The sequence below is a fragment of the Pan paniscus genome, chromosome 18, assembly GCF_029289425.2.
Source record: "Pan paniscus chromosome 18, NHGRI_mPanPan1-v2.0_pri, whole genome shotgun sequence".
In the NCBI taxonomy this organism is placed as follows: Eukaryota; Metazoa; Chordata; class Mammalia; order Primates; family Hominidae; genus Pan; species Pan paniscus.
In genome coordinates, this window is record NC_073267.2 from 47857081 (window position 1) to 47871087 (window position 14007).

The following is a 14007-nucleotide window of genomic DNA, read 5'->3' on the forward strand; positions in this document are numbered from 1 at the left end:
GATTGGAATGGAATAGAACGGAATCTAACCGAATGGAATGAACTGGTATGCAATGGAATGGAATGGAATGGAATGGAATGGAATGGAATGGAACAGAATGGAATGGAGTCAACCGGAAAGGAATGGAGTGGAATGGGATTTAATAGAGTGGAATGGAATGGAATGGAATGGAAACATCGCGTATAGAATGGAATGGAATAGAATGGAATGGAAAGCAATCACCCCGAATGGATGGGAATGGAATGGAATGGAATGGAATGGAACGGAATGGAATGGAATCAACCAGAATGGAATGGAATGGAATGCAATGGAATGGAATGGAATGGAATAGAATGGAATGGAATGGAATGGAATCAACCAGAATGGAATGGAGTGGAATTGAATAGGATGGAATGGAATGGAATGGAATGAAATCAACCCAAATGAAATGGAATGGAATGGAATGGAATGAAATGGAATGGAATTAACCCGAATGGACTGGAATGGAATGGAATGGAATGGAATGCAATGGAATGGAATCAACCCGAATTGAATGGAATGGAATGGAATGGAATGGATTCAACCCGAAGGGAAGGGAATGGAATGGAATGGAATGGAATGCATGGATTCAACCTGAAGGGAATGGAATGGAATGGAATGGAATGGAATGGAATGGAATCAACCCAAATGGAATGACATGGAATGGAATGGAATGCAATGGAATGAAATGGTATGGAATCAAACCGAATTTGATGTAATGGAATGGAATGGAATGGAATGGAAAGGAATGGAATCTAAACGAATGGAATGGAATGGAAAGGAATGTCATCAATCCTCATGGAATGGAATGGAATGGAATGGCGTGGAATGGAATGGTATCAACACGAATGGAATGGAATGGAATGGAATTGAATGGAATGGATTCATACCGAATGGAATGGAATGGAATGGAATGGAATGGAATCGAATGAAAAGGAATGGAAACAACACGAATGGAATGGAATGGAAGGGAATGGAATGGAATGGAATGGAAGGGAATAAACACGAAGGGAATGGAACGGAATGGAATGGAAAGGAATGCATTGGAATGGAATGGAATGGAAAGCCATGGAATGGAATCAACACTAATGGAAGGGAATGGAATTTAATGGAATGGAATGGAATCAACATGAATGGAATGTAACGGAATGGAATGGAATGCAATGGAATGGAGTCAACACGAATGGAATGGAATGGAATGGAATGGAATCACCCCGAATGCAATGGAATGGAATGGAATGGAATGGAATGGAATGGAATGAAATGGAATGGAATCAACCCAAATGGAATGGAATGGAATGGAATGGAATTGAAAATAATGGAATGGAATCAACTCAAATGGAATGGAATGGAATGGGATGGAATGGAATTCAATGGGATGGAATGCAATCAACGAGAATAGAATGGAATGGAATGGAATAGAAGGGAATGGAATGGAATCAATCCGAATGGAATGGAATGGAATGGAATCAACCAGAATGGAAAGGAATGGAATGCAATGGAATGGAATGGAATGGAATGGAATGGAATCAACCCGAAAGAAATGAAATGAAATGGAAAGGAATGCATTGGAATGCAATGTAATGGAAGAAATCCGAATGGAATAAAATGGAATGGAATGGAAAGGAATGGAATCAAAAGGAATGGAATGGAGTAGAATGGAATGGAATGGAATGGAATCAACTGGAATGGAATGGAATGGAATGGAATGGAATGGAATGGAATTTTCTGGAATGGAATGGAAGCAACCGAATGGAATGGAATGGAATGGAATGCAATCAAACCCAATGGATTGGAATGAAATGGAATGGAATGGAATGGAATGGAATGGAATCAACCCGAATGGAATGACATGGAATGGAATGGAATGCAATGGAATGGAATGGAATGGAATCAAACCGAATTTAATGAAATGTAATGAAATGGAATGGAATGGAATGGAATGGAATCAATGCGAATAGAATGGAATGGAATGGAATAGAATGGAATCGAATGGAAACAACCCGAATGGAATGGAATGGAATGGAATCGAATGGAATGGAATCAAAACGAATGGAATGGAATGGAATGGAGTTGAATGGAATGGAATGAAAACGAATGCAATGGAATGGAAAGAATGGAATCAACCGGAGTGGAATGGAATGGAATGGAATGGAGTCGAATGGAATGGAATGAAAACGAATGGAATGGAATGGAAAGAATGGAATCAACCGGAGTGGAATGGAATGGAATGGAATGGAATGGAATGGAATGGAATCAACTGGAGTGGAATGGAATGGAATGGAATATTCTGGAATGAAATGGAAGCAACCCGAATGGAATGGAATGGAATGGAATGGAATGGAATGCAATGGAATCAAACCAAATGGAATGGAATGTAATTGAATGGAATGGAATCAACCAAAATGGAATTGAAAGGAATGGAATGGAATGGAGTGGAATGGAATGGAATGGAATCAACCCGAAAGGAATGGAATGGAATGCAATGGAATGGAATGGAATGGAATCAACCTGAATGGAGTGAAATGCGGTGGAATGGAATGCAATGGAATGGAAAGGAATGGAATGGAATGCAATGGAATGGAATGGAATGGAATCAACCCGAATGGAATGGAATGGAATGGAATAGAATCAAATGGAATGGAATGGAATCAACCCGAATGGAATGGAGTGGAATTTTAATGGAATGAAATAGAATGGAATCAACCCGAATGGAATGAAATGCAATGGAATGGAATGCATTGGAATGGAATGGAATCAAACCGAATGGAATGGAATGGAATGGAATGGAATGGAATCAAAAGGATTGGAATGGAATAGAATGGAATGGAATGGAATGGAATTGAATCCACCGGCATGGAATGGAATGGCATGGAATCGAATGGAATGGAATCAACCGTAATGGAATGGAATGGAATGGAATGGAATCATCCGGAATTGAATGGAATGGATTGGAATGTAATAGAACGGAATCTACCCGAATGGAATGAACTGGTATGCAATGGAATGGAATGGAATGGAATGGAATGGAATGCAATGGAACGGAATGGAATCGAGTCAACCGGAATGGAATGGAGCGGAATGGGATTTAATGGAATGGAATGGAATGGAATGGAATGGAAACATCGCGAATAGAATGGAATGGAATAGAATGGAATGGAAAGCAATCACCCCGAATGGATGGGAATGGAATGGAATGGAATGGAATGGAATGGAATGGAATGGAATCAACCAGAATGGAATGCAATGGAATGCAATGGAATGGAATGGAATGGAATGGAATGGAATCAACCCGAATGGAATGGAATGGAATGGAATGGAATGGAATGGATTCAACCCGAAGGGAATGGAATGGAATGGAATGGAATGGAATGGAATGGAATGGATTCAACCCGAAGGGAATGGAATGGAATGTATTGGAATGGAATCAACACGAATGGAATGAAACGAAATGGAATGGAATGCAATGGAATGGAATGGAATGGAATCAACACGAATGGAATGGAATGGAATGGAATGGAATCAACCCAAATGCAATGGAATGGAATGGAATGGAATGGAATGGAATGGAATCAAACCGAATGGAAAGGAATGGAATGAGATGGAATGTAATGCAATGGGATGGAATGCAATCAACGAGAATAGCATGGAATAGAATGGAATAGAATGGAATGGAATGGAATCAATCCGAATTGAATGGAATGGAATGGAATCAACCAGAATGGAATGGAATGGAATGGAATGGAATGGAATGGAATGGAATCAATGCAAATGGAATGGAATGAAATGGAATGGAATGGAATGGAATCAGGCCGAATAGAATTGAATGGAATGGGATGGAATGTAATCAACGAAAATAGAATGGAATGCAATGGATTAGAATGGAATGGAATGGAATCAAGCCGAATGGAATGGAATGGAATGGAATGGAACGGAATGGAATCGACCGGAACGGAAAGGATTGGAATGCAATGGTATGGAATGGAATATTCTGGAATGGAATGGAAGCAACCGAATGGAATGGAATGGATTGGAATGGAATAGAACGGAATCTACCCGAATGGAATGAACTGGTATGCAGTGGAATGGAATGGAATGGAATGGAATGGAACGGAATGGAATCGAGTCAACCGGAATGGAATGGAGTGGAATGGGATTTAATGGAATGGAATGGAATGGAATGGAATGGAATGGAATCATCGTGAATAGAATGGAATGGAATAGAATGGAATGGAAAGCAATCACCCCGAATGGATGGGAATGGAGTGGAATGGAATGGAATGGAATGGCAAGGAATCAACCAGAATGGAATGGAATGGAATGCAATGGAATGGAATGGAATGGAATCAACCCGAATGGAATGACATGGAATGGGATTAAATGGAATGGAATGGAATGGAATGTAATGGAACGGAATGGAATCAACCCGAATGGAATGGAATGGAATGCAATGGAATGGAATGGAATGGAATGGAATCAACCCGAATGGAATGGAATGGAATGGAATAGAATCAACCCGAATGGAAGGGAATGGAATGGAATCAACCCGAATGGAATGAAATGGAATGGAAAGGAATGCACTGGAATGGAATGGAATGGAATACATCCGAATGGAATAAAATCTAATGTAATGGAATGGAATGCAATGGAATCAAAAGGAATGGAATGGAATAGAATGGAATGGAATGGAATGGAATCAACCGGAATGGAATGGAATGGAATGGAATGGAATCAACCAGAATGGAATGAAATGGAATGGAATGGAATACAATGGAAAGTAATGGAATGGAATGGAATGGAATGCAATGGAATGGAATGGAATGCAATGGAATAGAATGGAATAGAATGGAATGGAATGCAATGGAATGGAATGGAATGGAAAGGAATGGAATGGAATGGAATGGAATCAACCCGAATAGAATGGAATTGAATGGAATGGAATGGAATCAATGCAAATGGAATGGAATGAAATGGAATGAAATGGAATGGAATCAGCCCGAATAGAATTGAATGGAATGGGATGGAATGGAATCAACGCGAATAGAATGGAATGGAATGGAATAGAATGGAATGGAATGGAATCAACACGAATGGAATGGAGTGGAATGGAATTGAATGGAATCAACACGAATGGAATGGAATGGAACGGAATGGAATCAACCGGAAGGGAATGGAATGGAATGGAATGTAATGGAATGGAATGGAATCAACATGAATGGAATGAAACGGAATGGAATGGAATGCAATGGAATGGAATGGAATGGAATCAACACGAATGGAATGGAATGGAATGGAATGGAATGCAATGGATTGGAATCAACCCGAATGCAATGGAATGGAATGGAATGGAATGGAATGGAATGGAATCAACCCGAATGGAATGGAATGGAATGAGATGGAATGGAATGCAATGGGATGGAATGCAATCAATGAGAATAGAATGGAATGGAATGGAATAGAATGGAATGGAATGGAATCAATCCGAATTGAATGGAATGGAATGGAATCAACCAGAATGGAATGGAATGGAATGGAATGGAATGGAATCAATGCAAATGGAATGGAATGAAATGGAATGGAATGGAATGGAATCAGGCCGAATAGAATTGAATGGAATGGGATGGAATGGACTCAACGCGAATAGAATGGAATGCAATGGATTAGAATGGAATGGAATGGAATCAAGCCGAATGGAATGGAATGGAATGGAATGGAATGGAATGGAATCAACCAGAATGGAATGAAATGGAATGGAATGGAATGGAACGGAATGGAGTCGACCGGAATGGAAAGGATTGGAATGCAAGGGTATGGAATGGAATGTTCTGGAATGGAATGGAAGCAACTGAATGGAATGGAATGGAATGGAACGGAATGGAATCAACCCAAATGGAATGGAATGGAATAGAATGGAATGGATTGGAATGGAATAGAACGGAATCTAACCGAATGGAATGAACTGGTATGCAATGGAATGGAATGGAATGGAATGGAATGGAATGGAATGGAACAGAATGGAATGGAGTCAACCGGAATGGAATGGAGTGGAATGGGATTTAATAGAGTGGAATGGAATGGAATGGAATGGAAACATCGCGAATAGAATGGAATGGAATAGAATTGAATGGAAAGCAATCACCCCGAATGGATGGGAATGGAATGGAATGGAATGGAATGGAACGGAATGGAATGGAATCAACCAGAATGGAATGGAATGGAATGCAATGCAATGGAATGGAATGGAATAGAATGGAATGGAATGGAATGGAATCAACCAGAATGGAATGGAGTGGAATTGAATAGGATGGAATGGAATGGAATGGAATGGAATCAACCCAAATGGAATTGAATGGAATGGAATGGAATGAAATGGAATGGAATTAACCCGAATGGACTGGAATGGAATGGAATGGAATGGAATGCAATGGAATGGAATCAACCCGAATTGAATGGAATGGAATGGAATGGAATGGATTCAACCCGAAGGGAAGGGAATGGAATGGAATGGAATGGAATGCATGGATTCAACCTGAAGGGAATGGAATGGAATGGAATGGAATGGAATGGAATGGAATGGAATGGAATGGAATCAACCCAAATGGAATGACATGGAATGGAATGGAATGCAATGGAATGAAATGGTATGGAATCAAACCGAATTTGATGTAATGGAATGGAATGGAATGGAATGGAAAGGAATGGAATCTAAACGAATGGAATGGAATGGAATGGAATGTCATCAATCCTCATGGAATGGAATGGAATGGAATGGCGTGGAATGGAATGGTATCAACACGAATGGAATGGAATGGAATGGAATTGAATGGAATGGATTCATACCGAATGGAATGGAATGGAATGGAATGGAATGGAATCGAATGAAAAGGAATGGAAACAACACGAATGGAATGGAATGGAAGGGAATGGAATGGAATGGAATGGAAGGGAATAAACACGAAGGGAATGGAACGGAATGGAATGGAATGGAAAGAATGGAATGGAATGGAATCATCCCGAATGGAATGAAATGGAATGGAAAGGAATGCATTGGAATGGAATGGAATGGAAAGCCATGGAATGGAATCAACACTAATGGAAGGGAATGGAATTTAATGGAATGGAATGGAATCAACATGAATGGAATGTAACGGAATGGAATGGAATGCAATGGAATGGAGTCAACACGAATGGAATGGAATGGAATGGAATGGAATCACCCCGAATGCAATGGAATGAAATGGAATGGAATGGAATGGAATGGAATGGAATCAACCCAAATGGAATGGAATGGAATGGAATGGAATTGAAAATAATGGAATGGAATCAACTCAAATGGAATGGAATGGAATGGAATGGGATGGAATGGAATTCAATGGGATGGAATGCAATCAACGAGAATAGAATGGAATGGAATGGAATAGAAGGGAATGGAATGGAATCAATCCGAATGGAATGGAATGGAATGGAATCAACCAGAATGGAAAGGAATGGAATGCAATGGAATGGAATGGAATGGAATGGAATGGAATCAACCCGAAAGAAATGAAATGAAATGGAAAGGAATGCATTGGAATGCAATGTAATGGAAGAAATCCGAATGGAATAAAATGGAATGGAATGGAAAGGAATGGAATCAAAAGGAATGGAATGGAGCAGAATGGAATGGAATGGAATGGAAAGGAATCAACTGGAATGGAATGGAATGGAATGGAATGGAATGGAATTTTCTGGAATGGAATGGAAGCAACCGAATGGAATGGAATGGAATGGAATGCAATCAAACCCAATGGATTGGAATGAAATGGAATGGAATGGAATGGAATGGAATGGAATCAACCCGAATGGAATGACATGGAATGGAATGGAATGCAATGGAATGGAATGGAATGGAATCAAACCGAATTTAATGAAATGTAATGAAATGGAATGGAATGGAATGGAATGGAATGGAATCTAAACGAATGGAATGGAATGGAATGGAATGAAATCTACCGGAATGGAATGGAATGGAATGGAATGTTCTGGAATGGAATGGAAGCAACCCGAATGGAATGGAATGGAATGGAAGGGAATGGAATAGAATGGAATCAACCAGATTGGAATGGAATGGAATGGAATGGAATGGAATCTACCCGAATGGAATGGAATGGAATGGAATGGAATGGAATCAAATCGAATGGAACGGAAGGATATGGAATGGAATGGAATCAACCTGAATAGAAGGGAATGGAATGGAATGGAATGGAACGGAATAGAATGTTCTTGAATGGAATGGAAGCAACTCGAATGGAATGGATTGGAATGGAATCGAATGTAATGGAATGGAATGGAATTAACACGGATGGAATGGAATGGATTGGAATGTAATCAACCCAAATGGAGTGGAATGGTATGGAATGGAATGGAATGTCATCAATCCTAATGGAATGGAATGGAATGGAATGGCGTGGAATGCAATGTTATCAACACGAATGGAATGGAATGGAATGGAATGGAATGGAATGGAATCATCCCGAATGCAATGGAATGGAATGGAAACGAATCGATTCGAATGAAATGGAATGGAAACAACCCGAATGGAATGCAATGGAAAGGAATGGAAGGTAATAAACCCGAAGGGAATGGAAATTAAAGGAATGCAATGGAATGGAATGGAATGGAATGGAATGGAATGGAATGGAATCATCCCGAATGGAATGGAATGGAATGGAATGGAATCATTACGAATTCAATGAAATGGAATGGAAAGGAGGGCATTGAAATGGAATAGAATGGAATGATATGGAATGGAATCAACACGAATGTAAGGGAATGGAATGGAATGTAATGGAATGGAATCAACATAAATGGAATGAAACGGAATGGAATGGAATGCAATGAAATGGAATGGAATGGAATCAACACGAATGGAATGGAATGGAATGGAATGGAATGGAATGGAATGGAATCAACCCGAATGCAATGGAATGGAATGGAATGGAATGGAATGGAATGGAATGGAATCAACCGAAATGGAATGGAATGGAATGGAATCAACCCGAATTGAATGGAATGGAATGAGATGGAATGGAATGCAATGGGATGGAATGCAATCAACGAGAATAGAATGGAATGGAAAGGAATAGAATGGAATGGAATGGAATCAATCCGAATGGAAAGGAATGGAATGGAATCAACCAGAATGGAATGGAATGGAATGGAATGGAATGGAATGGAATCAACCCGAATGAAATGAAATGGAATGGAAAGGAATGCATTGGAATGGAATGTAATGGACGCAATCCGAATGGAATAAAATGGAATGGAATGGAATGGAATGGAATCAAAAGGAATGGAATGGAATAGAATGGAATGGAATGGAACGGAGTGGAATCAACCGGAAAGGAATGGAATGGAATGGAATGGAATGGAATGGAATTTTATGGAATGGAATGGAAGCAACCGAATGGAATGGAATGGAATGCAATCAAACCCAATGGTCTGGAATGAGATGGAATGGAATGGAATGGAATGGAATGGAATGGAATCAACCGGAATGGAATGGAATGCATTGGAATGGAATAGAAAGGAATCTACACGAATGCAATGAAATGGAATGCAACGGAATGGAATAGAATGGAATGAAACGGAATGGAATGGAGTCAACCCAAATGGCATGGAATAGAATGGAAAGGAATCAAATGGAATGGAATGAACTCGAATGGAATGGAATGGTATGGAATGGAAAGGAGTGGAATGGAATGGAATGGAATGGAATCAACACGAATGGAATGGAATGGAATGGAATGGAATGGAATGAAATGGAATCGAATCAATCTGAATGGAATGGAATGGAATGGAATGGAATGGAATGGAATGGAATCAACCAGAGTGGAATGGAGTGGAATGGAATAGGATGGAATGGAATGGAATGGAATGCAATGGAATGGAATGGAATCAACCCAAATGGAAAGGAATGTAATGGAATGAAATGGAATGGAATTAACCCGAATGGACTGGAATGGAATGGAATGGAATGGAATGGAATGGAATGGAATCAACCCGAATGGAATGGAATGGAATGGTATGGAATGGAATGGATTCAACCCGAAGGGAAGGGAATGGAATGGAATGGAATGGAATCAACCAGAATGGAATGAAATGGAATGGAATGGAATGGAACGGAATGGAATCGACCGGAATGGAAAGGATTGGAATGCAATGGTATGGAATGTAATGTTCTGGAATGGAATGGAAGCAACCGAATGGAATGGAATGGAAAGGAACGGAATGGAATCAACCCAAATGGAATGGAATGGAATGGAATGGAATGGATTGGAATGGAATAGAACGGAATCTACCCGAATGGAATGAACTGGTATGCAATGGAATGGAATGGAATGGAATGGAATGGAACGGAATGGAATCGAGTCAACCGGAATGGAATGGAGTGGAATGGGATTTAATGGAATGGAATGGAATGGAAACATCGCGAATAGAATGGAATGGAATAGAATGGAATGGAAAGCAATCACCCCGAATGGATGGGAATGGAATGTGATGGAATGGAATGGAATGGAATGGAATCCACCAGAATGGAATGCAATGGAATGCAATGGAATGGAATGGAATGGAATGGAATGGAATCAACCAGAATGGAATGGAGTGGAATGGAATAGGATGGAATGGAATGGAATGGAATGGAATGGAATGGAATAGAATGGAATGGAATCAACCCAAATGGAATGGAATGGAATGGAATGGAATGGAATGAAATGGAATGGAATTAACACGAATGGACTGTAATGGAATGGAATGGAATGGAATGGAATGGAATGGAATCAACCCGAAAGGAATGGAATGGAATGGAATGGAATGGAATGGATTCAACCCGAAGGGAAGGGAATGGAATGGAATGGAATGGAATGGAATGGATTCAACCCGAAGGGAATGGAATGGAAAGGAATGGAATGGAATGTAATGCAATGAAATCAACCTGAAAGAAATGAAATGTAATGGAAAGTAATGCATTGGAATGCAATGTAATGGAAGCAATCCGAATGGAATAAAATGGAATGGAATGGAATGGAATGGAATCAAAAGGAATGGAATGGAATAGAATGGAATGCAATGGAATGGAATGGAATGGAATGGAATGGAATGAAATTTTCTGGAATGGAATGGAAGCAACCGAATGGAATGGAATGGAATGGAATGCAATCAAACCCAATGGATTGGAATGAAATGGAATGGAATGGAATGGAATGAAATGGAATGGAATCAAAAGGAATGGAATGGAATAGAATGGAATGCAATGGAATGGAATGGAATGGAATGGAATGGAATGGAATTTTCTGGAATGGAATGGAAGCAACCGAATGGAATGGAATGGAATGGAATGCAATCAAACCCAATGGATTGGAATGAAATGGAATGGAATGGAATGGAATGGAATGGAATGGAATGGAATGGAATGGAATGGAATCAACCCGAATGGAATGACATGGAATGGAATGGAAAGCAATGGAATGGAATGGAATGGAATCAAACCGAATTTAGTGAAATGTAATGTAATGGAATGGAATGGAATGGAATGGAATATAAACGAATGGAATGGAATGGAATGGAATGGAATGAAATCTACCGGAATGGAATGGAATGGAATGGAATGTTCTGGAATGGAATGGAAGCAACCCGAATGGTATGGAATGGAATGGAAGGGAATGGAATAGAATGGAATCAACCAGATTGGAATGGAGTGGAATGGAATGGAATGGAATCTACCCGAATGGAATGGAATGGAATGGAATGGAATGGAATCAAATCGAATGGAACGGAAGGATATGGAATGGAATGGAATCAACCTGAATAGAAGGGAATGGAATGGAATGGAATGGAACGGAATGGAATGTTCTTGAATGGAATGGAAGCAACTCGAATGGAATGGATTGGAATGGAATCGAATGTAATGGAATGGAATGGAATTAACCCGGATGGAATGGAGTGGATTGGAATGTAATCAACCCAAATGGAGTGGAATGGTATGGAATGGAATGGAATGTCATCAATCCTAATGGAACGGAATGGAATGGAATGGAATGGCGTGGAATGCAATGTTATCAACACGAATGGTATGGAATGGAATGGAATGGAATGGAATGGAATCATACCGAATGCAATGGAATGGAATGGAAACGAATCGATTCGAATGAAATGGAATGGAAACAACCCGAATGGAATGCAATGGAAAGGAATGGAAGGTAATAAACCCGAATGGAATGGAACTTAAAGGAATGCAATGGAATGGAATGGAATGGAATCATCCCGAATGGAATGGAATGGAATGGAATGGAATCATTACGAATTCAATGAAATGGAATGGAAAGGAGGGCATTGAAATGGAATAGAATGGAATGACATGGAATGGAATCAACACGAATGTAAGGGAATGGAATGGAATGTAATGGAATGGAATCAACATAAATGGAATGAAACGGAATGGAATGGAATGCAATGTAATGGAATGGAATGGAATCAACACGAATGGAATGGAATGGAATGGAATGGAATGGAATGGAATGGAATGGAATGGATTCAACCCGAATGCAATGGAATGGAATGGAATGGAATGGAATGGAATGGAATCAACCCAAATGGAATGGAATGGAATGGAATCAACCCGAATGGAATGGAATGGCATGAGATGGAATGGAATGCAATGGGATGGAATGCACTCAACGAGAATAGAATGGAATGGAAAGGAATAGAATGGAATGGAATGGAATCAATCCGAATGGAATGGAATGGAATGGAATCAACCAGAATGGAATGGAATGGAATGGAATGGAATCAACCCGAATGAAATGAAATGGAATGGAAAGGAATGCATTGGAATGGAATGTAATGGACGCAATCCGAATGGAATAAAATGGAATGGAATGGAATGGAATGGAATCAAAAGGAGTGGAATGGAATAGAATGGAATGGAATGGAATGGAACGGAGTGGAATCAACCGGAATGGAATGGAATGGAATGGAATGGAATCGAATGGAATGGAATGGAATGGAATTTTATGGAATGGAATGGAAGCAACCGAATGGAATGGAATGGAATGCAATCAAACCCAATGGATTGGAATGAAATGGAATGGAATGGAATGGAATGGAATGGAATGGAATGGAATGGAATCAACCGGAATGGAATGGAATGCATTGGAATGGAATAGAATGGAATCTACCCGAATGCATTGAAATGGAATGCAACGGAATGGAATAGAATGGAATGAAACGGAATGGAATGGAGTCAACCCAAATGACATGGAATAGAATGGAATGGAATCAAATGGAACGGAATGAACTCGAATGGAATGGAATGGAATGGAATGGAATGGAATGGAATGGAATGGAATGGAATCAACCAGATTGGAATGGGGTGGAATGCAATAGGATGGAATGGAATGGAAGCAACCCGAATGGAATGGAATGGAATGGAATGGAATGGAATGGAATGGAATGCAATGGAATCAAACCAAATGGAATGGAATGTAATTGAATGGAATGAAATCAACCAAAGTGGAATTGAATGGAAAGGAATGGAATGGAATCAACCCGAATGGAATGGAATGGAATGCAATGGAATGGAATGGAATGGAATCAACCTGAAGGGAGTGAAATGGGGAGGAATGGAATGCAATGGAATGGAAAGGAATGGAATGGAATGCAATGGAATGGAATGGAATGGAATGGAATCAACCCGAATGCAATGGAATGGAATGGAATGAAATGGAATCAACCCGAATGGAATGGAATGGAATGGAATCAACCATAATGGAATGGAATGGAACGGAATGGAATAGAATCAATGCAAATGGAATGGAATGAAATGGAATGGAATCAGGCCGAATAGAATTGAATGGAATGAGTTGGAATGTAATCAACGAGAATAGAATGGAATTCAATGGATTAGAATGGAATGGAATGGAATCAAGCCGAATGGAATGGAATGGAATG